The sequence below is a fragment of the Anopheles funestus genome, chromosome X (genome assembly GCF_943734845.2).
Source record: "Anopheles funestus chromosome X, idAnoFuneDA-416_04, whole genome shotgun sequence".
NCBI lineage: Eukaryota > Metazoa > Arthropoda > Insecta > Diptera > Culicidae > Anopheles > Anopheles funestus.
Genome location: NC_064597.1, coordinates 6,596,776 through 6,621,665, shown reverse-complemented (window position 1 = coordinate 6,621,665; position 24,890 = coordinate 6,596,776). Strand labels below are relative to the sequence as shown.

Below are 24,890 nucleotides of genomic sequence, written 5' to 3'. Positions count from 1 at the left end.
AAAATCAATTTTTTCCTAGACTTTTTAAACGTTTTCTAAATTTTAACTATAATACGTTTCATCATAATTTGCTTACACATATGCATTGCAACAAAACCAGCATGATTTGACCAGTTCGGGGATGCAAAAAAGTCGCTTATCACGAAAAATAATCACAACCAGTCCGACGGAGATCACATATAATAATTGTTTTTTTTTCTCTTCGTCCTATTGTCCGCTACACACTAGACACAATGAACAACATGAGTAAAAGGAGAAAAAATGGCACCGAAACCACAACTGGTGACCTGTTTTTTTTTGCTTTCTTCAAGAGCGCTTTTAGTGTCTAGTGAGCGCATAAAAATGATGGATGAGGTGATTGAGCATAAACATGGTAAATAAATAGGCCCCGGAACGGTGGTTTTTGGGAAAAAGGTTTTTTTTTTGTGCAAAAGCTATCAAAGCGAGAAAACGATGATGAACGATGCTGAAGAGGTAACGGTTTTTGCTGCTTCCCGGCATAACCGGGTAGCCAGGAGCATTCTAGTGTCATTTGAAGCTCACATTTTTTGGGGGTTTTGTTTGAGATGACGGTTCCCAATTCATGGGAACTGGTGCAATAAAAAAAGCTGCTCCTTTGCTCATGCATACATTTTTCTGACTTCACAATCAGACAAGAAATTATAGGAATATGATTAACTACATATTGTCTTCATATGTTTACTGCCCTGGGAAAAAGGTTAAACATTATATTTTACAAGAGAGAAAGAGAAAGAGAGCGAGAGTATCCGCGGTAGGTAGTTATTACAATCAGCAGATCATTAATTACTATAGCTTAACAGTCCAGAACAGCCAACTATAAACTTTATCGATGAAAAAAAATTATGACAAACGCGTTTGGAAATCGTTTGATAGAGCATGTCATTAAATCGTGCATGAAGATGTCGTTTCAGTATACTTGTTGGACGTTTCATCAATTTGCCTGCGGCTATAAAACCGTTTCCCTGCGCGATGGCCGTGTTCATAATTTTCGTAATGGATCTTGTGTATCGGGCTGTGCCGTGTGAGCGTATCCGAATGGTTTAACGTTTAACCAGTCTTGTCGAACTTGTGCAGCTTACAACTGCCCATGCCAAGTTGTTATAACCTCCGGTCTGTAGTCGATTCTCCATCGAGCACCACTGTTCCTTCCCCACCACACTTTTTTCAACAGAAAAAAGAATAAAGGTACGTCATCATATTTTTATGATCGTTTCGATAAACGTAAGCCGACCAACTTCTCTGTACGATGGTTTGGGGAAAAATAAAACCACATTGATGTGGCAGAAGCAGTCGTTCCGAGCTTTGTTTTTTTTTGCTGAAATCTGAATCTTTGACCCACTTGAGACCGCCACGAAGGTAAAACTGCAACAACACGGTTTGGATTGCACGTTTAAATGGACCATTAGCTAACCCGTACTGCAAAGGCATTTGGAATGGCTTCATTTGTTATCGGCGCCGGAGATCGATAACTGTCGACAGAGTGCTGACGGGCAGTGGAGCTGGGTTTTTTTTTAATTTGCTATTTGCAGCAATTACTCAGAGTACATGGTTCATGACGGTACTTTTATATCTGATCAAACAATTTCACTGTACATATGGTACGTGGATGGAACGTGGTGTTGCAATTTATGATTATTAGTTACAACTAATATCTAACAATTGATTCAGAAAGCAAAGAGTAGTTTGAAATTAATTTTAAATAGCTCTAAACATTATGTTTAAGTTTCGTTTGACAGTTGATAAAAGTCAAAATTTGTCTGGGGATTTTGTTAGAATTTTCACCGGGGTAGCGTTAGCGTTACATAGCGTTAGTAGTTAGTAGTAGGGCCGTTATGGCTATAACAAAGCGACTACTGTAAAATTACATCGCTTTTAGGCCGGTTCGAAAGAATTACAAAACACACAACGTAGAGATTAATCGCGAACATTTGGTGCCGTGACCAGGATCCGGTATTTTAAATTTGTTAGATTTATTGGAAAGTTTAGTACCTTTTTTATGTGAGAAGAGACTTTTAAGCAACGTTATGCTGTCTTACTTAATATAAGTAGTAAAAAAATATTATTATTTTTCAAACTATCATGATAACTGAGCGATTACCGTTTTCTGTTAACGGCTTGGATGTGGGTGCATTTTTTGCCTAATCCACAATGCATAGAAAGCCCGGGAAGAGATGCGTTATGCAAGGGATTAGCGTGTACCGCAGAACTCGCACAATCGTATGCATCTTCACATTTGACGCACTGGCTCCAATATTGTTCACTCGTCGATTTCATCTGCCGTTCAAACGGTTTCCAGGGGGTTTCGATTCCTCGATAGGTATAAATATTGAAATTCAATCAGTTCAAGTGCCAGCTTGCTGCGAAATTACTCTCACTCTTTTACGCTGTGGAAAGAGAGCAACAAAAAAAAATGGAAACAACGTGCCATCGATTTTTCGATTACGATTGGCCGGGATCTACAGTGCTCTGTATCCTTCAAGAAACAAAACACAGGAAAAAAAGTAAAAACAAGAACGTTCGAAACCGAAGGTGATACATGGCCGCAGCGCGGTTGTTTTAGTACCGGGGGGGGGGAGGTATGTGTTTCGCTTTCATATACATTTTTCCTTAGTTCGTTCCTGCTCCAGGAACTAGATATGATTTTCCCATTCATGTCTACTCACCCGTGTCAGCAGTGGCTGTGTTCGTGTTTCTGGAAGGTTTGTGTTTTTTGTGTGCTTTGTTTTGTTGGTTTGTTTGCATTCTGCTCGTGTTGCTGCCACTACCCGAACGCAAGCAGCGAACCCAGTGAACGATTCCGACGGCAAAAAGGACCTTCCACCGTGCAAGCGGTTGCTTCTGGTTTTTCGGTTGAATTTTCCAATACATGCACGCACACGTTCGTATGTCTCCCACGATTCAACAGCGTCCGGTAATGTGATTTCATTTTGATGAAAATTAATTTTGCCTTCCCTTATGCCCTTTTTTTCACACCCTCCCACGCAAAAGCGGATTCTATTCGTCGAAACCAATGCGACTGCACAAGTAGTAGGATCCGACGTATTCGGTGGTTTCGACCGCATGTTTTTGCAAACCCCCTCCCCGCAAGAGGGTGAGGTTGATGCCGAATGTCCCTTTGTCGACGACACAGCATGGCAGCTGGACCGCAAGGAGCATGGAAGAGATATTAAGAGCTGAGTGTGTAGAGGAAATCTGCTCACGAGTGAAATTTTGCGCAAAACGCAAGAAATATGCTGAGCGAACGTTACGACGCATGATAGAAACTTTCCCAACACGAATAGAATATCACCTAGTGAGCATATCGTAAAAACTAGAACGATTGTGAAAGCGTACTGCTTTCACACTGAAACTTTCACTCGATTCTAATATTTTTTTCTCGATACAATAACCTTCGAAAGTGAATGTTTCGATTCTTTTACGCGACAAATTGTTATAAAAATGTCAATAAAACAAATTTGTTGTATATTTGCTGTAGAAATTTATTGCAGAATATTATTAAATAAAAGAATGATTAATTCATGCTTTTATATCTACAATATTGTTAATAAAAAAAACCATCACAATACAAAGCTCTGAATAAAGGTGATTCTTTCCAGTTCTTTGTATTCTTTAATGCTTGTTTAACTAACCATAATAATTAAAAATTCAATTTGGCAACACCTCGTTACCAGATTGAGCATCTCTGTCTACAGTAGAAATTTCTTCCTGTAATGAGAAAAATGAGTGCGCTGCATACTTGAACGTTAATGTACGGCGTTGTGTGTGGTTTGTAGTAGTGATGGGCGGATCGACCAGAACCTACCGAGTCGGATCTATCCATAAGCGAACCGAATCGGTTCGGATCGAGCCGTGATTACAAGTAGGTTCAGTAGGTTCAACGATTCCGATACGTGGAAGCTATCATAAACGAGTTCTACCCGTGGATTCAGCGAGTTCGAATCGGTGCAGGTTCAGTAGGTCCAGTAGCTCCAGTAGGTTCAAGCTACCATAAACGACTCCGACCGGTCGGTGCTGCGAGTTCGGATCGGACTCGGATCGGAGCAGGTTCAGTAGGTTCAGTAGATACAAACTACCATAAGCGACTCCGACACCTCGGGGCAGCGAGTTCGGATCGGACTCGGATCGGAGCAGGTTCAGTAGGTTCAGTAGATGCAAGCTACCACAAGCGACTCCTACCCGTCGGTGCAGCGAGTACGGATCGGACTCGGATCGGAGCAGGTTCAGTAGGTTCAAGCTGCCATAAACGACTCCGACTCGTAGGTGCAGCCAGTTCTGGTCGGAACTACTGAACTTACTTATATTTACGGATCGTCCCGAACCCGCTACACCCACGTCTCGTAGTCGAAACCGATTCTGCTGCACCCGACTCCGAGTCGAGCCATGAAATGAACCGTATGACCCATCTCCAGTTTGCAGCATAATGAACACTGCGCGTTGTCTTCCGTAAGAGGTACTTCGTCAGGTACGAGTGTGTGCCACGTGCCACTTAAATACTACCGAACGGTACCTACTTTTCGACTCACACTTGTCGAAGGCGTTTTGGAATTCTTCAAACTCTGTACCATGCGAAAAACCATTCACAATTTCCCACGACATATTGGTTTATTCATTAGGCCATTTCGGCGTCTAGTCACGGAAGGAAGTGGTTTGCTTAATACGTTTAGCTCACCCAACAAGTCGGTGCGTATACTCAGCGTAAAGACGCTTGCACAGTGTATTTCTTTTACTTTGCCTTTTATGCTGCCTACTCCCCCTTTTCTCGTTTCTGGGGTTTTCCTCTAGTTTGTGGTGTGGTGAAAAATATCATAACCAAAGGCGAAGAATGAAATTAATGTCCGTGCATAGCGTATACAGCCGGGACGAGGTCGCTGATAACAACTGGTAAACCGGCATGTAGGGGTACGCGAATGGGCCAAATGAATGATGGGTGCTTCTTTCTTTCTTTCTTTTTAGTCTTATATTCCGAAGAAAACCCATGAACCGAAGCTGCCTTTGATGTTGGACGGTCGTTGTCACCCGTTTCTTCAGAAACAGAAAGGAAATTATCTTTTCGCGTCTTGGAGTTTCAACGCGACGCTGGAGTACCGTGTCTCGTTAATTTACCACTAATTACATTAGCGGTAATTTGTAGTTGTATTGCAACTCGTTGCGGTAAGTAAACATTTTCATAGACTAGCAAAAAGAAATATTTAGATATGTACACCTTTTAAAGAGAGAGAAAAAAAACCTCGCCATTGCGTCATGAATTGTCTCATGAAGAATTTTGGGAAATTCAAAAAAAATTTTCTATTTTGGAAAATAGAGAATAACTTGAAGAGATAGATATGTTTTTTACCAAGATATATAGAAAACATAAATCTATGAGTTTTATAATATATGTATATCGTGATTTCAAGGTGAATAGTTATCCAGAGTTCATTAAAAAACTCCCAAAAAAATGCAACTACACCTGCTGGAAAGTAAGAAATCAATTTATTTTAAAAATAGCCATTGTATGATGGTAAGCAAAGAAGAAAAAAAAATACAGCCCGAACACGGAACGTAGACATCAACCACGTACGGTAGGCGAAGTAATGTAATTTATAAAGTTGGAAATTGCCATGGCTAATGTTTGCTACTGAATATTCTCCGTGTGAGAGGGGAAGGGGAGGGGGGGATCAAACACTAATTCCTGTAAAAGAAACAATTTCGTCTACGAGCATACGAGCGGAAGTGAGATAAAAGCAAAAAAAAAGAACCATAAATACTACTGTTCCCAAGTGCTTACGGGAACCATCTCTGGCTTTTCCCATCTCAAAAGTGATTCTAAGGACTGCCGGGGCCTTTGCATTATAAGACGAAGCGCGTTCCGGGGCTGTAGTGTTTTTTTTTGTTGCTGCTGTTGTTGAGTGGGAGGTTAATTTCCCGAAAATGTTAGCAAATAAAATAATTATCTAATCCCGACTAGAGGCGGGCTGGTCGACCGATGCTGGTGGTTCGGGATTGCGATAAATAACCAAGCGTAGCACGTACCGAAAGTGTCCCAACGGACGTGGGTGTTAGGTTGTTCGAGGGTAATTAACAGTGGTCTCGAAGGAAAACAAAATAATGCTGTGACAGTACCGTCGGACGCGAGGTGCGTACCAGTAGAATACAAGTAGAATACGCCGTAATTATTGGTGACAGTTTCGGTACGTTCGCCTAGAGCTGGAGAGCACGGTGTCGAAGAGAGCTTAATATCTCGAATGGCAAGCTGAACATCAGCCGAGTGTATATACGCTGTAAAGCAAGAATCTTCACTCAGCACTTGAACTAACGACTCTTCATTATGCTTACTCTAACAAATGTAAAGCATTTTCCAAACAGAGCGTGCCTGTTCCAAATAACTCTTCCGCAATTGTTTTGTAATAATTTCACGAATCTCGCAAATCGCGCGGTTTCCACCGGAACTATTCGCGTGAATTTGAGGTTGTGTTTTTTTATGCTTACATGCTATCATGGATGCGAGTTGCAAATTAAATTTAAATCACGTCCCGGAATGCACTACGGTTTCTGTAACGCTCTGCACACTCGTGTGTGTGTGGTTTGGGGAGTGCAAAACGGAACCACCGTGTCGAGAGGCCTTCCGTCCAGGGGGTTTATGCTCCATGGTACCTGTGTAACATATTTCAGCTTATGGACATCATTCCATAACGCCAAGGTCAGCATCGCAATCAACGGCCGTTTTTCGTTCTGCGAATGCCCCGGTTAGATTATGCATATCCTTTTACTAACGGCACTTACGCTCTCCTCACTTTAACAGCTTTAGCATATAACACCACGGAAAAGATGAAGATTCCAGCAAAATAAACGGGGAATGTTCTGTAGCCGAATGGTGTAGCTCCGTTATTTATTGCAGTTATTTACGGTGCACGGTGCAGTACCGTCGGGTAGCATGTGTTTTGCGTAGGTGAGTGCTCTCCGGTACTGGAATGACCATTTACGGTTTCCCCGCTCGTGCGAAGAACCGAATCCCTGAATGTGTGTGCCTTTATTCCCTTCCTCTTTTTCGACCACCCTCACCACTACCAGCTGAATTTCGTTAACGGACACGTAATGGGCTGAGAAATAAATTTAAATTTAGCTAAATTAACTGCCCCTGGGATCAATCGGACCAGCGAGTAGGCCCAACCGCCCTTGGAAGGCAGGTCGTAATTGCCCTCGCTGTTTGTGCTCGCCCTCCTCCCGCGTCTCGAACGCCTGGCAGCTGTATCGGCCCCAACAAACCTTCACCAGCCTAATTGCGGAATGTTAATAAAGATGATGTGCGGCATGGCGTCATATCTTTACTACGAACGCACCGTGGATAGCTTAGAGGAATGTTAAGTAATTTTCAGGTAATTCCTGATTCCGCTTCACAGATATTGCTCAACCTAACCTGAATTTGCCTGGTGGCAACCATCTTCATTACCCATTCTCCAAACTTTTGCCCACTGTATTGTGGTAGTTGATTACTTAACACTAGACATGTTGCTAAGTTTCCAGATTAAGTGATATAGTTTCACAATTCAATTACCAGCTTATTTGGAAAGATTTCCCCCAAGGATTTATGAGTGAGTTGAAATGATATGATAATCAACACATATCTTAACATTATTTCCCAAGGTTTCTATAGTTTCTAGGTTAAGATCTACCAGAGATATAAAGAATTCCTTTACTAATATTCTCGCAACACATATAAATAGCCCATTGTGAGGAACTCCAAGCCGTCCAAGATGCGTGTCTTGAAAGATAAGCAATTCGCCCCATCACGTACGTACAAATCAGGCGTTGATGTGTTGACAGCTACAGCTAACCAAAAATGGCTGGCGGATGTGTTCATTAAGAAACATGCCGGTGTGAACCATTAATGGATGGGTCAATTCAATTCGTGCGTATTCTTCAGACATCAGGCAAACTTACCCTACGTCCAGCTCTTGACAAGCGTCCGAATTACTTTTCGTGACGTGTGACGTACGCGATACGAATGCCCCGGGTGGATGGTAACTTTGTTGTCGAATTCTTGGAGTGTTTTTGTTTCTTTTTCTCGTGAAAGGAATAAAACGAAAAACCTCAACAAACACTGATTTGCAACGAATGTGAGTTACTTCTGTCTGATACGTCAGAAGTTTTCGGTTGGTCCGTACCTGGGTGGTGTCTGAAACCGGATAAATAATACCGAAATGATGACAGATAAAGGTGTTCGTGTGCCATGCGTTACTCCCATCCAAACTGTTTTTTTTTACCACGCTGCTCGTTTCAGGTTTCACAATGAGTACGACCTAAGCTCGGAGCGTCCTTAAACAGCACTAAATGGTCAGTTATTTGACACTAATTGATAGAGTCAGTGTGTATGTCCACCAGGGGGCCGAACGTGCCGTACTCCCCTGGGGCAAGATGACATCCGCCCGTCGCCCACATAAGGCAATCAACTTGATTGATCGATGGAAGCTGCCTAGAGCTGCATCTGGGTGGGGAGAAAATGAATTTTCGGCTCGCGCCGGTCCTACCTGTTGAAGAGACCCTCGATGATAGATGCCCTTCTAGAGTACGGCAGATGAGAGGGTATTGAGCCACTTGAATGCTCCTCAGCTGGAAGAGTTTTTCTATAAGTGTGTGGCTCTTAAGGTGAATGAGTGTAGCGTTTGAAAACACCACCATATACTACCGGAGAGTTTAGTGCTTCGCTTTATACCATTGTATCCACGCAAAAGATTGCGTGGAAGAAGAAGCAAAAAAAAAGGAGAATAGCTATTCTATGATCTTAGCACAGTATGCTACGTCTCAGCACCGTGCGACCGTGCTTTTACGATCTGCAATAAAATTTTGGTTTTAGCTTAAAATTATGTGGTGTACGGCACTGCGCAAGACGAATCAACCGTAAAAAAAAGAAACAAGAAAAACTTGAAAACTCGGTACACACGAAGGCGTCTGGCAATCACGTGAGCAGGTCGTAAAACTGGTTCGAAGTGCGTTCAGTTTCAGCACCAACTGACAGCTAAAGACCCTGCTGCAGGAACGTCTTTTACGTTTCACCTTCTTCAAGAGCGAACCATCAGCGTCGCGTGATGGAATCGGATACTAGAAATTCTCTTTCTTTACATCGTTTATCACTCTCGTTTAGTTTACCATTGAGAGGCATCGCACTAGTATTGCGCATTAAAACCGAACAGTAGGTCCCAGAGGGGTTTTTAGTATTCACGCATTCTTTGGTGAGTTACCATTAATTAAACTGTTTTCTAGTGGCGTAACGCTATTTCTTTTTCCCCTCGTATGCGTGTTGTTGAAAACTATGGTTTTCTCCTTTTTTTCTCTCCAAAGTAGCTATAAAAAGTTATTTTGCCCCACAGGAAAATGGTATAATATTTTTATGGTTTTGATTTATTGATTAATTGATATACTGTATCGTTTAGTGAGCGGAATAGATAGACGATTTGCTTACAAAACATTTTGAAGTTCGTAAATTTTTGGTGGCAGTAGAAGCGTATATAAATTTGTAATATGTTGTAGCACGTGTTTGTTAAACTTTTTATTAATATTCCGATCAGTATCGAAGTAGAAAAAAAGTTTCTAAATCCAAATAACTAATAGGATTCTTATATAAGATTTTTATAACTTAAACAAATTAGTATGAGGCATTTATATAAGAAAAGAAACATTTAAAAAATAGCTTATTTTTATCTAACATAAGAAAGGAACGTTACACAAATAGAAATAAAATAGAAAGCAAACAAGCATGCATGTACGCGTGTTGCAAAAAAAAACATAATCCGTAAAGATAAACCCTCACGACCAGCATAAGAATATGTAGAATAGCTACGACAAAATGTCTTCTTTGTTGCGGTCGTTGGAAATCAGAGAGGAGGAGAGAGAGGATGGAAGAGGAGAGAAGTTTTTCCTCAAAAAAAAAATCCTTCAATTTGATCTTCGTTTCCACCTCTGGAGAAAATTCAAAAATCCTTACAGCCCAGGAATGCGTTTGTGGAAATTAGGGAAAGGTCCGAAAGAGTTCCGCAACAACAAAAAACGCAACCTCCCTCAGATAGATTGAATAGAATTTACCAAAAAGAGATACGCAGATATATTGAGTCAGAGAACAAGAGAGAAGACACTTATAGCGGAGACTTATAACAAGAAAAAAGGACAGTCATGTATGTTTGTATGTATGTGAACCATATCCGAGGGGGGGTGGGGGTGACCAAAAATGGAGGGTCTCTGGTGGTGTAACGAGGGAAAACCGAAGGCTTGGTTGCGGAGCAAATTGACCATGATACAGGTGGTTGAAAGTGAAGAATTGTGGAGGAAAATGTTTCTGGAAAGGAAACAAACCAATGCGAATGGTTTCGCCAGTTCCGGTGAAGAAACACGCGTGTTGATGGTGGTGGTGGTGGTGGTAAGTGGATGGTTGATAAAAAATTAAGGGTTTTTGCTACTGTTTCCCCTTTTCCCCATCCGGCACAGCAACCTATTGGGAAAAATTTCATTCTATCTCTTTTCACGCTTTTTATCCACACTGCAAACCTTCCGTCCGTGTCCAATCCGCATTAATTCTTCGATGCGCCCCCCTCCCCCTCCCCAACAGGACGTAGAGGATAGGACACTCATGATTCAACACACAATTTGAAAAGAGATTGCTTGTGACAGTGAGACCGAGACCGGGAGAGGCTCTAGTCCTTTGCATTTTTACCTGTTCCTGATCCTGCTTCCCCCTTTCCCACACACAAGACGAAGCGTTTTTCGTGTATCAGAAGATTAGAAAACCGACGTTAGGGAAAGACCATTTTATCGGAGGGTATTGATTTTAGGGAGTTTTTTTTTCGCCCCCGTCTTAATCTGGACTCGACTGTTGATTTCTGTTTTTTTTTGCTGTTGAATGTGTTCTTTTTTGTTCTATTTTTCACCCATAGCAACTTTGATTGTAAATTCTCATCGGTACTTTTCAAAAGCAAAACAATCAATCGTATTTTCTTGTCAGCTGAAAATGGGTTTAATGAACACTTGAGCAAATAAAAAAGTTGATAATTTTTCTGTATCATTTATTCGAATGATATAGATAAATAAATTACACAATCGCTTTATGTGCTTTCGCTAAATAACAATTTATGTGTGTTTTTCTTTCGACGAAAAAAAATACATGAAAACCAAACAAAAACCTTGATGAAAAATGGCAAATGGTTTTTGATCGGCAAAATGTACAAAACAAAACAAAAATGGAAGAAGATTTTATCTGAACAGGGTTTTAGCATTAGCAGCCACCGGTGAGTGAGTTTTCCATATACTTGTCCATTCAAAAATAAAATGGACAGAGCCGAAGGTTTTAGATTTCCTGTGTAGAAAAAAACAAGCATCGAACTTGTTCATTCGATCGCACGGATCCAGGTCAGTGAAAGTAAACTGGTGACCCTTTTTTTGGGAGATAGGCAGCATAGGAGGTCAGTTTCGGTTCTTTCGAGCAAATTGACTTCCTTTCGCACCGGTGCTTCGGATTGTGATAGATAGGGAGAGAGAGAGATAGTGAGAGAGCGAAAAAAAGGGAAATTTGTGGTCTATCGAATCAGTCCTCAACGGTCCGCACACGGTCGTTACACGGTTGTCGTTTTTATCCTTTTCCGGCACTTCCTGTTACCCGGGGCTGCTGATGATTCGGTGCGCCCTCCTGAGTGAGAAATGTTTTTCTAAACGTCCTTAAGAATTACGATAGCCGGGTCGTTCATCCTCGGTTCGTTCGGTACTTTTTTTTTTCTTCGTTGTTGTCCCATCCCACCTATTCTGCACTTGCCGGTGCCCAATTCACACAATGCCAATTTCAAATCAACCCTTTTTAAATCGATGTGTCGATTTGTGAAAGGTGATGTGATTACTAACACAAGGCAAGACGTCAAGATTGTGCGACCGGGAAGCGTGTCTGTCCGCAGGGAAGCGGCAGAATGGAAGTGGCAGCTGTAATGATGATTTTCATTTGGAGTTGGATTCACGAATGTGTTTTTTTTCTGCTTTCCATTTTTTTGTGTTTGATTTGTACGGAATTTTCTGTTGCGGTTTCGAAACTGACCTTTCGATTATTACATCCATCCATCGTTGTAAAGTCTGCTAGCTTTTTCGCTTTCGTATCTTAATTAATTTTATTTTTAACTACACCATTTAATCGCTTGGTTCTAGTGTTGAGTGAATCTGACCGAATCTTTGAAGTGAATGAACGATTCTAAATCTCCAATCTGAAGATTCATGAATCTCCATTGAATTATGAATTCTTGGATTTTCGGAACAGGACACAGATTTAAGTGGTTGCCCCTCCACCTCCCGATCCGCCCTTTTGGAATAAGTAATACCCCCTTCCTCCTCTCCTTAACAGCGCATCATTAAGGATTCATGAATCTTTTCAAGAACCTTTGAGGATGCATTTAAACGTTTGAACATTGATTAATATTTTTGAGTCAGTTCTTCATTTGAATGATTCTTTATTGAAGATTCATATGAATGACTCTTCACTGAAGATTCATATGAATGACTCTTCACTGAAGATTCATATGAATGACTCTTCACTGAAGATTCATATGAATGACTCTTCACTGAAGATTCATATGAATGACTCTTCACTGAAGATTCATATGAATAATTCTTTAACTGAAGATTCATATGAATGATTCTTCGTTGAAAATTCATATGAATAACTCTTCACTGAAGATTCATATCAATGACTCTTCACTGAAGATTCATATGAATGACTCTTCACTGCACAACATTACTTGATTCTTTCAAAACTGATGGAAATCAAGCGGTGGGAGTGGACTGTACAATCAGGCTTGAATTGTTGTGCTATAAATAAGTTTATCTCTCCTTTGTACTTGTCAAAAATACTTAGTAAATACACTTGACAGTAGATAGCGGTGGTTTATACCATCGATTTGAACGCTTATCGCAAAGGTGCTGTTCAAACCGATGATTGCCTTTAGTTAAATATTTCAAAGCAAAGACCTTTCCACCCTCATCCATTTGATTGAGGTGAGCGACATTGGTAAAATGCGTGAACTATACACTGTTTGCCGGTCCTTTTTTCCTTGAAATTCGCATCCTTTTCAAGTGTATCATTTTGATTGATGTTTGACAATTCGACTAGAGTATGCAATATGGCAAGCAGCGATTGACGGTGCAGCGATTTTTCAGCGTTCCATTTGACATGACAGTTTGGATCGATGACAGTGCTGACGATTATATAGGCATCAAATAACGTGCCCCTGGGGGGAAGGGAGAGAACAAAAAATTTCCCTTCCCTAAAGGTACAAATCAATGGTGTCAGTCTGCTCAGCACCCATGTCTATACAATTATCGATTAGTCGAAAAGTTTGGCGTATTGTTGGAATTGATAGAATTTGAGAAAATAATAAATATCAAGAAGTTGATATGACTAACATGTTCAGAAGTTCCTTTTAAAAGAAATCCCCCCCAGGAGAGATGAAAGAGGAAAAACATTCAAACAATTTCCCTTTTTGGACAAAAAAAACTAAAGGACCCGAACACAATCATCGCCACTCCTTTTGGATTAGGCGTCCTTCTGCTTCCATTCCAACGCGAACATTTACGATACAATAACAGAAAAAAGGGGAAGATCCTAATCATCTGTGGTGCTTCAAATTCATTCTCGTTGACAGTTCCTATTCTTTACTTTGCTCTTTGTTACAGCTCCTGCTGCAAATTATTTTTCAATTCTTACTTTAAAGCAATTACGAGACCAGCCGTTAATGGTCCACATCCACAACGAACACCGGAAGGCATCATGCTGGGAGTGAATTTATTGGTTCACCGAAAGCTGGATTTAATTGTGGCTGGTTTTTTTGTGGTTTCACCGTTTCCACACCGGTCAAGAATGTTTCTACGTTATCCATCGTAATCTCCCTGGAAAATAGGTAGCCATTATGTATCATATCACATTCCAAAACTCCAAAACTCCAAAACAAACGGTTGAATTTGTTCACTTGCAAACCTTTCGCCACAAATTACGAAACTTCACAAAAACAGTGCTGAAATTAATGTGAAATGTGTCTATAAAAAAATAAAAAAAAAACCTCACCAAGAAGAGCTCAATCAAAACACTACAAAAACTAAGCACGGGTTCCCTCCAACGGTTTCCTTCTTGTGGTTGATGAACAGGATAGTCTATAATATCAATCACGCCAGCAGCTCGGGCACTATCTGGCGGTTTTTTGGGTAATGCCTTTCGAGCTCTTTCTGTACTCGGTCGAGTTCATTCCATCTCACACACACACTGTGTACAACTCTTTCCTCTTCAAAACGCAACGTCCAAAACAGTCGGAAGCGCGGAACGTTTCCCTAGACGCACAATCACGACCAACCATCAGGTTTCGGGTGCAATCGTAAAAACTTCATTCATTCCGACTAATTCTGGTGCCGGAGAAGGTGATAAAATTCGCCGTAAGCCTACCAGTCTAATTGCACATCCCATCCTGGCGCACTAATCAAGGGTCAACCCGTGTTTTCATCTAGCACCCGGGTATTACTAGGGTTGATTTTGATCTACAGGCATGGTGAGGAAGCGACCGAGAAATCGGAGAGATAACTCATTTGCCTCAAACCTTTTTTGCTGACATGAAGTTGTTTTCTTTTTTTGCAAACATTTTTCTGACAAATCATTTTATGAACAACAAACTTTTTTTGTCTAATAAAATTGTCGTATTTAATACTATTTATTTATGATTATGAATGGCTCGTAAATATTTTATTTATCGCTTAGTACTAAATTTTTTTTTCTATAATAAAACTGTCAACAATATTGCTCTTGTCATTTTTCATACGTCACTGTACACTAATATTTGACACTTCGATGACATTTCTGACACGCGATGTAAACAAGATAAGATGTTATACTTTTCACCAATATAAATGTAGTACCCGAGATGCTATAAAACCACTGACAGCTGTCAAAGTTTAAAATCTCTCACGGACTACCTATAAACTAATGCTATAATATGCTATAATATGCTGATTATAATTACTACGTTAAAAAAGTAGGTCTCTCCTTACAAACAGCATTTTTCACCGGTGTAAAACCGTGCGCTTTTGCTCCCGGACACAGTGTCAGTTCACTACCAGGAACTACAACATTTTCCCAATCGATTGTGTCCCCTTGCAAGAATATTAAGTACTTTCTGTTCTGAACTTCATCTTGATTGTATGGTCGTAACGCCCAGATTTTGCCCTGCTGTCATTTCATCTCGAAACTTACCACCGAATACTACACCTACGGCGCGCGTTGCATTAGCAACAAAACACGGAAAAACTAGTCGAAAGCAAAGATAAGAGCTGATAAAGAATTACGACCAGAAAGCTGTTTTCACTTTCTGACTTTAATTTATGGTTCGTGATGTGTGGCTATGTGTGTGTGTGTGTGTGGTGTTTCAGGATGGAATGAATTCCATGGGTGAGTGAATATTACCATTACCAATTTATCCCTCCGTTTGCATAGATGTGCGGGGATGCTAGGCAATGGTTTCCCACACATACATACACACCCACCCACACAAACCTTGTTCACCTTGTGCCAAGCGGTGGAAATTCAACTCGAATACCCTACCAGAAGGTCAAAGAGCACAAGCACAAACTTTAAATTTATCCTTCTAATTCTTGCCTATATCCTCTCACGCCTCGCACACACACGCACACATCTTTTGCTTTCCGTTTTTGTTGCGCCATTCGGCTGGAAACATTCCAAACACTCGGCAGGCATTAAGCGCCATTTGTAGACATTTGTAAGCTAAATTAAGCAACCAACATACACTCGGCACGCTGGATGGAGGAAGCTTCCGGAAGCATCGTTTGAGCCTAATGGACTTTCTCTGCTTCACTATCCCTTCGCTATCCCTGTGCGGATGGTGGATGGGGTTTTGTTTGGGATGGGGAAATGATTGTGAGAGTTGCGGTTGTAACGAAATGCCAAAATCGGATGCCACCCAATGCCTTATAGGCAGCGGAAGAGAGGAGGAGGAGGAGGAGGAAAACTACAACGCCCGACAGCTATCCCGGGTGCAGTACGGCTCAGAATTATTAATTGCCTCGTATGCTCCAAAGGGCTCGAACGTACTCGATGCATCGTGTGCAAAAGTGCAGGTACGGCAGGTACCCATACAACTGTGATTCTTTATGAAGCGAAAAGCGTACTTCTTCACGCTTTGCAGCGCCGTAAAGTTTAAACTTGTTGAATCATCGTGCAACCGTACCACGATGAGACGGGCAGCTTTAATTTTGTTGCACCAAGCTTTTTTTGGGGTATAATCCAATGGGGTGAATCATTATAATTGAAAAATAAAGGTAATTCTGTTGTGTTAATTATTTTGTTGTAAATTTACCATGTACAAATACACTTTTTTATAAAAGAAAAAAATTAAAGAGATAGTTAAAGGTTTTTTTTGCAAAGTCGATGACCCAACTATATTTAAATTGAAAAATTATAAATTCAGGCTTCAATGGAGACGCCTAGTACTTTGTACTAAAATCGATTCGATGGAGGCGCCTAGTAGTTTTGGAAAAGTTGTGTAAATTTCGTAGGGATAAAATAGGAAACATAATAATAATAAAAGAATAAACACTGGGAGCGCCCTGGTGGTGATAAAGGACGCCGGCCCACACGGCAGGCCCGGGTATAAAATCCTATTTGGACCGTGTTCCCTCAGCAAGGAATGATTATCATGCTTCGTAGTAAAGCAAGTCTTGATACTATGTGGCCGTTCTTAAGGAGAAAATAATAATGTAACACTGAAGTTTTATTTACTAATTTGACGTTACTTGACGGCCCAACTCTATTTGTATTGAAATAATATAAATTTTCACTTCAATGGAGGCGCCTAGTACTTTTTACTAAAAATGATTCGATGGAGGCGCCTAGTAGTTTTGCGTCAGAAATGCTCCGCTAGACTTTAGAGGTCGTTAATCCAAAAAAGAAAAAGAAGAAATATTGTAAAAGATTCTTTATTATGTCAGATTTCTTGTAAATTTGTATCATTACTTTTGGAAGATCATGTCGCACTTAAAGCGAATTACTTCCCAAATTTACTTACTTTTTAATTATTTTCTGTACACGTTGTGGGTGCTACACCAGAGATGTAAATTCATATTTTGAAAACCGGTTTTTCAGTAATATGGGGAAAAAATGGAACCTACACGTACTATTTAAATAACTATCAAAAATTAAAACACACTGTAATTCGCATTTAGACTCTTTTAAATGAAAGGAACGACGCGTTCAAAAAAGCTTACAAAACGTATTTTATTATTCTCTACAACTTTGTGAAACATCTCTTTCAACTATCTCTTCAATCTTTTCTCTTATTCTCAAAAAAAAAACCTTGGTGTCTTATCGTTGTATTACGGACTGTAGAATGTGAATCAGATTTAAAAAAAAAATCGCTCTTATTCGAAAACAAAAGGTGTAAAGCAAATTTCAAGCTGAATGAACATTGCTTTGAAAAGGTATTGCTACGTAGCAGTCACAGCATAACCCCCCGGTGCCGGTTGTTTGAAAAATTTCAATCAAGGTTTTCCACAAATTAGCAAAAACCCTCTGCCTTTGCAGAATTGTGTTGTGTAGGAAGCACACCTTTCAATTCTTTGTTTTATCATTCCTTTTTTTTACTGAAGAGAAGAATCTACAACACACTTTAACCAGCAGAAATCTTTGTTGACGCAATTTTGCACAAGTCTTGCTCATATCTTCACCAACTGCTGATACATCGAAAAGGAATATCTCTTGCTACGCCCAGCATGTGTCGGTGGTAGAAATTTAAACATTTCATAGTTTTTTTGTTGGTTCCCCTCGTTTCAAACATATAACACGTTCAAATGTCACTTAACCTTAGTTACATTATTTCATGAATTTTACGCCATTTATCTTTCCCGTCCCAGCCAATTCGAAATATCAAATTGGATGATATAGAAGCAAACAAAAAAAAAGTTCATACAGGCACCGGTCTTGATGTCGTTCTGTGAAAACCATCGGCTAAAGCCAATTTTCAAACGCCCACAGCCCCATATATAGCTACGATCCGTATCCGTTCCATCTGGGTGGAAATTCATACCTTTGAGCAGATTTTATAAATAATTTTCAACCAGATTCAATTTTCTAGCGAAATAAAGAGCTCGAGCGCGAAAGCGCTGTTTCGCCCCAGCATATGTCAAAAGTGCTCACACACATATACATGAAAGCGAAAGTTCTAATGGTTGCGAGTAAATGCGTGTGTAAGCTCGTGTACCAACATTATAGCAAGTTGAGCGCCTATCGAGTCAATGAATAGCGGATAAATGAAGTTGCAACAGCTATCACGAAGATGGATTGTTGCTGTTGATTCTCGAACAAACGCGCAGTAATGAACCACGTTTTGGAATGAAGCAATAACAACAACAAAAACAAGCTCATCAACTTCTGTGCGCAAAGCAAATGTAAAGTGAGTTTTTTTTTTCGTTCGTTTGTTAGGGCAAACCGGTGAGCAATTCCAAACGTAGAAACCGCTGAAAAAGAGGGGCGGGAAGAAAAAGGATAAAAATGGAATTTCCTTTCTTTTTTGCATTTTAACATTATTGGTACTGCGTAATGATAAACCTCCTACTATTTTCGAAAGAATAATGTTCGGTGGGAGGGCCAAAAAAAAAGCCGCCAACAACCTAGCTTCTTATGGTTTGTGATACTCCGGGCACCCAAAATACATTCGACAAGGGATTTCCAAAAGGATACACAGGCTCTCGATCCCACCTTTCCGCCATCATTATTCTCTTTTGTTTTTTTGGTTCCTTTTTTCCCCCAATGCAAAATCAATACAGCTCGCGCTACACAATGAAATTGTCTGTTTTCTTCATTTCAAACGAATAAACGTTTTGCTCACACACACACACTTCAAGAAGCACCTTTAAAAGCGGATCTTAACTCCATTTAGCCCATTTGGCAGAAAATGCTTCCCAGCCCTTTGCCAACGAACTCCAAGGCTGATGCTTTGTTTATAAATATTTTTAAACACATTACAACAACACCATTTTTTTCTTCGCATCACAAAACATTTCCATCCTCTTTACCAGCCCTTATTTGACTGTCAATATCAGATGTCAGTTCGGAATAATTTCACATTTCAGTGGAAAATGTAACTCTGCTAGCAAAAGCTGGGGATCAAGAAGAATCACTTTCCACAAAAAGGGCTGTTTTGTTGCTTACCCTTCATAATTGGATATTTTTTCTTCTCCTTTTCCAATAGGATTAAGAGGCAAATAATAATAAACATAATCCTTTTTTTTGGAGTTTGAAGTATTAGTGTGCTAGAGATAGTTTTTTTTCCTTTTTTTAATTTTAACACTAAAACGACTGAAATAGTCATTTTTACTACTTTTTTCAAGTTCTTTTTATTAAGTTTTAAGTTTTTGTAAGCATTAATAAACAGAAATCCCTTAAAGTGTTCTCGTAAATGCATATTTTCATTTTCAAGTATGTGTGTGTGTTTATATCGAGAAAAAAGATTTTTTTTTTCATTAAAACTTAAATTAACAAAAACAGCAACAACAAAATCTTTTAATATTTGTTTTACCCAAAAATGTATATTTAACAACAAAAAAAAAGGGTGCTTAACGGGAGGATGCAGTAAAAAGAAAAATTTAATATCTTTGATTTTGGTTACCATTTTGCGGAACCATTTTGTGCCTTTTTTTTTCTTTCGAGCGCGCACGTTTTTACGACGATATGAACATTGTATATATTTTCTCGCTTCAAATTTTTATCTTTCACAGTCTACACGGGCGCGTAGAGCAGCCGCACGTACATTATTGCCCATAAAAACCGCAGACTACCCGAAAACGAAATCATAAAGCACCATTGGTATGGGTAATGTGAAACATAAACGGTTTTTGCTGTTGCGCATTCGCCAAGTGTGACTAGATAAAACAATTTGATTAAAACGCTCACAAACGCGCGTTATGCGTTAGGAATCAGTAACGTTTGATTTGGAGGAATTTGTTTTTCCCCCTTCTCAAGGTTTTTTTTTTGCTTGGTGAGAAATAATTGATAATTTTAACTCCGTGGGTAGCATTTTTTCCGTATCTTTACATTTCATTTGATAAACCGCATCAATAAGTAGATCCATCTTCAAGCATATTTATCAGAGTTCAAATAATTTGCCATTGAAAAATCACCAGCAATAATCTTCTAGGCTAAAAGTTTTCTGATATATTTACCTTCCATGCTAGATTTTATGCGCTAGTTCCATGTTACGTTCGCAAACGTTCCCAACGCCTGGTGGAAATGGAAACGATAAAAAAACACCACACCAACACCATTCCAGAATCCTTCATGTGGCCTCTCAACCATGTCAAGGGGCCACGAAGAGCAACACCACTGCCACTCAAAGAATGGAAGGAAAAACGAAGCGAAAAGTGCTTCTTAAACCGAGACAGTGGAAGGAATGGGATAATGTTTACCCACACTCCGCGAACTTAATCAATTGCGGCTTGGTAGTCGTACTTTGCCCCGTTTTTTTTCCCTCTTGCATTCAACCCCTTCGAAACCCCCGTTCAAATTTGCGTCGCCACTTTCCTCACCAATCCGACAGACCTAACAGTTGTACGGTAAGCCAAACAGCAAGACGATTAAATTTCTTGCCCCAGTGCAAATAGGGAATTATTTGTCTTCGGTACAAAGAACGAAAACAAAAAAACGGGCGCGTTCCCTGTGGGTTTTCCGTCATTTTGAGGCCTATTTAAAATACATCAACTGTGCATGAGTTTGGCTGCTCTTGTTGCTGCTCCTTTTGTTTCGCGGAAGCTCGAGTTGCAACCATTTTCCTTTTTTTTGTTTCCAAGAAACATCAAACAACAGATTGCTTAAAAATATTAAGCGCCTATATTGAAACATACAAAGCGTGCATGTAAAGCAGGGCAACAAATGTTTCCAGACTCTTGCGTCTTTTTTTTTTGCACTACACATTGTGTCTGGTACATAAAAACCCGCATGATTTTACGCATTGGGAATGCTTGATCTTCTTTTAAATTGCTTCCAGTTTTTTTTGACGTTGAATTCGTCGTGAGTAATTCTACTATTTTGAGTAATATTTCATACGATTTGATTCTATTCCTAAACTTTGTTTTGAAAAAATGAAAATCTGTATATTTTCCATAACTACAAAATTCAGTGTGTTTTGAATTGGTTTAATCTGAATATATTCCCTCACGATACGAATGGTAGAAGAACAAAGGGAAACGAATCGTAGAAAATGCCTGCCCACAAAAACATAAGTGATGTGCAAACCGAATAAGAATGGATGAGTGATTTAAACCTTTCTTATGGGTGAATTTAATTCGAATACAATGAGTTTTTATTATTCCTTTGGAAATCTTACTCATTCAAAGATGATTAAATATCGAATAAGTTTAAAAAACTCATTGAAGAGTCATGGTGGTTAAATGAAAGAGTCTCGAGTCACTCATGAAAGAGTCTCGAGTCACTCATGAAAGAGTCATTTCACTCATAAAAGATTTAATTCATTCTTAAAAGAGTAATTCAATTATTGAAAGAGTCATTACTCTAAGCGACGAACTTTGACTCACTCATGAAAGAGTCATTTCACTCTTAAAAGAGTAATTGAACTCATAAAAGAGTCATTTCATTATTGAAAGAGTCATTAATAACTCAAAAAAGAGTCATTCCATTCTTGAAAGATTCATGACTCTATGCGACGAACTTTGACTCACTCATAAACGAGTCATTTCACTCTTAAAATAGTTATTTAACTCATAAAAGAGTAATTTCATTATTGAAAGAGTCATGAGTCACTCAAAATAGAGTCATTTCATTCTTAAGAGAGTCATGATTCTAAGCGGCGAACTTTGACTCACTCATGAACGAGTCATATCACTCTTAAACGTATCTTTTCTCCGTTGAAAGAGTCATAACTCTTTGCAGTGATCTATTTGCGGTGAGTATTTGACCTCATTAAATATGAGTGGTATCACTCTTGAGTTAACAACCTTAGTTGTTTAACTCCTTTAACTGAGTGAGTCAAAGATCGCCCCAAAGAGTCATGAATCTCTTTCATGAAAGATATCACTCTTTCACGTGTGAGACTAAATTTATCACACCCCTTCGCCTCTCCACTCCACTCACTCCCCCAATTCCTGTCTCGCACAAAATGGCAGCTTGAGCGGCTTTTGTATTTTTTTTTACTCAGATTTCATTTTGTGCTTTTGTGCATTCCATCCAATTCTTTTGAATCTTTTTCTGGTTTACAGTTTTATTTCCCTTTTTTTGTATCTTTGTTTTAAACAAGCTCTCACTCTTTTGGTTACTAATGTCTGAAATACGCTCTACTCCACGGCAAGGCATACAAAACACAAGCTCTTTCCATTGCACGAATCGCGACGATTAACCCTTTTCGAGTTTTATTGTTTTTATTTATTCATCGGCACTGTTAATCAACTTGCATTCGTTTTCGTTCCATCATGTGCTGGAATACGCAAACAAACCCATCATCGCACAACATGGTAAAACCCCATTCAATACCCCGGGTACGGGTACGTGGTAACATCGTACGCTTACGAACACGGTCAATAAATGATCCACGAACACGGAAGGCCGACGGAAACCGCTTAAAATAGTATGCGATTGGAATGGCTATTGTGAGCGTAAACGACACCCTCATCAAATCCGTAAGGAAGTTTCGTGCACCGAGAAAAAAAACAACCATATAAAACAAAAGAAAAAACTAAAGCATAAAATGAACCCATCCAAATTCCATCGAAGCACCGCACAGATAGATGGTGTGATTCCGATATATTCTGTACGTAATAGAATTAAATCAATAAAGTGTATTAAAACATCAACTTCTCAAAATGGATACTTGTTGCTTGCGGTAGTGTCCATATTGACTATGATTCCTATTGATTGGTCGAACGTTCTTTAAGCGTTTGTTTTTATCTGTCTTTTCCTTTTTTTTGTATGATGGAGGCGCCCCGTTTTTTACTTGCTATAAAAATCAATCATCTATTAAATATCCCAATTACTGTTACATAGTGTGTTTCATGTTGATTTTTGTGTTGTTTTCTTTCATACGAAAAGGATTTTATAGTTGAATTCCGCTTATGTTTCTATTTTTTTTATTAATTTTAATGCATCAACAGCTGTTCATATGTGCCATACAGCAACAGTTAGTCGAATAGATAAAAGGCAGAAAAGTGTAAAATTAAAATTAACTCGAACCGAAATAAAAAAAAAACCCCAACAAGTTGAAACAATTTCCATGACAGTATAACCATGAATATTCCCAATGGTAAATGCAAAAAACAAAAAAAAAAGAAACAATAACAAACAAGGGAACCACAAAAAAAGGAATAAACATTTCCAACTTATTTTCACACGCAAGTTGCGATGCGTACAACATTTTTTTTGCAGCATCAGCAAATAATGCGCGCGTGTGTGTTTTGTCTGTGAAAGAAGTGGATATTGCGCGAGAGGGAAAAATGAACAATCAGTGTAAAAGTTGTAATTGTTTTCCCTTTTTTTTGGTTTTGCTTCTCAACGCTCTTGAAAAACAAACGATGAAATGGGGTAGGGAGAAAAAATGGTTCACCAATCGAGTATTTTCTAGTAGTAGCGGTAGGGATTTTTCGCTGCTGCTTCTATCAGTAGGACAAAACATTTTACACGGCTTTGTGCGTTTTGTTTTTTTGTCGTTAAACGATTATGAGACTACGGTAAACATTTAAACAATTTGAATTTATTTAATTTCATTATTTTGAAAATGTGTGCGGTGAGATTCATGATTCAAATGACTCCTCACTGAAGATTCAATTGAAGGACTTATGTCGAAAAGATTAATTTTTCGATTTGATTTTTAATATTTAAATTATCTCAAAATGATGAGTATGAATCTTCATCTGACAACACGAGAGAATAGAAAATATTTTTGCATAATTGTGCCAGACCGAATAGGATTTTTAATCAAACAATGTGAGTGATTGAGAATGTTGACAGGATAGGAAGGAGAGAATGAAAATCCGACATGCATGTAAGATACCGGTTTTTGTACAAATTATTCTTCCATTTTTATGGGTTTCACATCTGTTCATAAAAGAACTGACATAACTTTAGAAACTCCGCACACACAACAACAACAAAAAAGAAAGAAACAGAAACACACCAGACGTGCGGTGGGAACAAAATCGAAAACGGAACACCGGCAAATGGAATCGAAAAACGAAAATGGAGCGAAACGGCCACACAACGCAGACCCGCACTGATACCGAGTGGCCAAATGGGTAGAGAGGCTAGCTTGCCTCTCTGCTCTGGTACTGCTTGAATGCAATAACAATGCCGTGGAAGGCACGCACCGACGCATGAACGCATTGGAACGTGCCCGCCGTGAGTCGAATAACATTTCCAAAAAACCATGCTTTCGCTTCACTTGCCCCATGAGCTCGGCCAAAAACTTCTTCCAGACTTAAGTCATGCTGCTTTAAGCTTCGGGGCCGGGGGTTTCTTTTTTTGTCGGGTTGATCCGCTCGGCTTTTCCGAAGTTTGTAACCCCACACTGGTGGATGGTTGATCTAAGGCGGCAACATCCCGCAAACATGCCTGAACGGTCCGCCCGATGCGTAATCTAATTCAACCGAACGTGACCGATAAAGGCCCGTACCGGTCCAGTGGTTATAGTTCCGTTTGCTGCCTAAATTTTCAATTCCTTTGCTATCCGTTTCTGTGCTGCTGTGTATATGTTTATGTATATATATATAGAAAATCACGCTCTTTGCCTCAGCTAAGAAATAACAACCGGGTGGAAATCGAACCAAAAAAAAGACCCCTCAGAAGAAGTAATACAGTTGAATCATCGCGAGAA

The 24,890-nt window shown here is 39.5% G+C and overlaps 2 protein-coding genes across 3 annotated transcripts in view; one reads left to right on the top strand and one right to left on the bottom strand.

The window, feature by feature from the left end:
* The window catches only part of LOC125768351 (uncharacterized), a 108,579-nt gene that overhangs the window by 71,326 nt on the left and 12,363 nt on the right, over positions 1 to 24,890 (bottom strand). The gene's annotated exons all lie outside the window — the stretch shown is intronic.
* Positions 4,987 to 24,890, top strand: part of LOC125768360 (uncharacterized) — a 74,772-nt gene continuing 54,868 nt past the window's right edge. Inside the window, exon 1 of the mRNA XM_049435910.1 lies at positions 4,987 to 5,172. The gene's annotated coding sequence lies outside the window, so the exon portion shown is untranslated. The remainder of the gene's footprint in view (positions 5,173 to 24,890) is intronic.